At 40.1% G+C, this 1722-nt stretch overlaps 1 protein-coding gene across 1 annotated transcript in view; it reads right to left on the reverse strand.

The window, feature by feature from the left end:
• Positions 1-1722, reverse strand: part of pear1 (platelet endothelial aggregation receptor 1) — a 22210-nt gene that overhangs the window by 18784 nt on the left and 1704 nt on the right. The gene's annotated exons all lie outside the window — the stretch shown is intronic.

Consider the following 1722-nt stretch of genomic DNA (forward strand, 5'->3'; position numbering starts at 1 on the left):
ATATATATATATATAATCACTGATCTAGATTATAACGAGACTAACATCCCTTGAAAAAACACTTCTCACTCGTCACATTACACGTCACAGTTTCTCATCCGATCAGCGCTCAGAGGATGACTCTCAGCTACTACCACACCAAAGTTTAGCTCAACATCTGTAAAACAGACCGGGCTGAAGCTGTTTGTTGTTTTACTCTTTGCGCTAATAACTAATGAATCCTGTAAATAAAATAGACTTTAAGTTTAGTCTTTTCATTTTTTTTCTTTTATCTTATGATACGTGTAGAAATTTCAAATTAAAATGTTTCTTTGTCACAAATCTGATTATTTTTACTTCTAATTTTGTTACAGATAACATTTATTGCGTTTTTGGGTGGCATGTTTTTATTTTTCTACCCTGTGAAGCATTTTGTTTAACAGTTTGAATAAAAAGTGGGGCCACGGTGGCTCGGTGGTCTTGTGATCCTGAGGCTGTGGGTTCAAGCCCAGGACACACATCTGGCTTAAAACTATTATTAAATCTTTCAGGTGAGTTTCTGTGACCCCAGACAGGAGCAGCAAGTCCACGGTTTCAGCTGCTTGAACTCTGAAACTTGAAGCAGAATTTATTTTCTTCACGACGCTGAAACGAGTTTTTAATGTTGAAAAACTGAACTGAACAGACTTTTAGCTGAACAAACAAAGGCAGCAACGTGGGTGAAACCATATTTGATGTGTTTTGTTTTCCAGCAGCAGCACGAGACGCTCCAGCAGAAATGAAACCCATAATTTAGCTGCTTTCTGTTCCACTCTGCCGAGATTTATTCTGACAAAACAAAGAGGAGCTGAGGAGGAAGAAATATGAGCTGAATATTTTAGTGTTTTTATTTTATTATTGCTGATTAATGCTGAGCAGGTTTCATCGTCGTCCGGGTCAGGTCCGTTTGTTTACAGAAACGTTCTGAAAGTTTTGATTTGTCTTCTTCAGCTGCTCTTTTCCAACAGCTTAATGTGAATTAAAGGGTTAAAAACCAGCTTCAGCCATGTTTCCGTGCACAGCTGGGTTTACACACTGATCTTCACATCTGGACAAAAGTCACTTGGGTAATTTTTCTTTCTCAGCAGCCAGACTTTATTTAAATGTTTTAAAAAGTTCTGATCGACAGATTTTCTGAAAAGTTTTCAGAGTTTTTCCTTAAACTTTGGCTGCTTTTAATTTTCACCCAGTTTCAGTTTTTATACCTGAACACTTTCAGAGGAAGGTTTTAAATCTGAACTCTGACGTCACTCAACTGAGTGACACTGAAACACATGGATGGATGGATGGATGGATGGATGGATGGATGGATGGATGGATGGAGGGATGGAGGGATGGAGGGATGGTGGAAGGATGATGATGGAAGTATGGATGAATGAATGGATGGAAATATGGATGATGGATGATGAAGGGATTGATGGAGGGATGGATGGTGGAGGGATGATGAATGGATGGATGGAAGATGGATGGATGGAAAATGGGTGGATGGATGGATGCATGGATGGATGCATGGATGGATGGATGCATGGATGCATGGGTGGATAGTCAAGGGATGGATGGAAGTATGAATGGATGGGTGGATGATGCGAGGGATGGATGATGAATGGATGGATGGATGGTGGAGGGATGGATGGAAGTATGGATGGATGAATGGATGTATGGATGATTGATGGTGGAAAGAGGGAGAGATGGATGGATGGATGA

This window comes from Nematolebias whitei, chromosome 5 (genome assembly GCF_014905685.2).
Source record: "Nematolebias whitei isolate Nwh7 chromosome 5, NemWhi1, whole genome shotgun sequence".
Classification (NCBI taxonomy): Eukaryota; Metazoa; Chordata; class Actinopteri; order Cyprinodontiformes; family Rivulidae; genus Nematolebias; species Nematolebias whitei.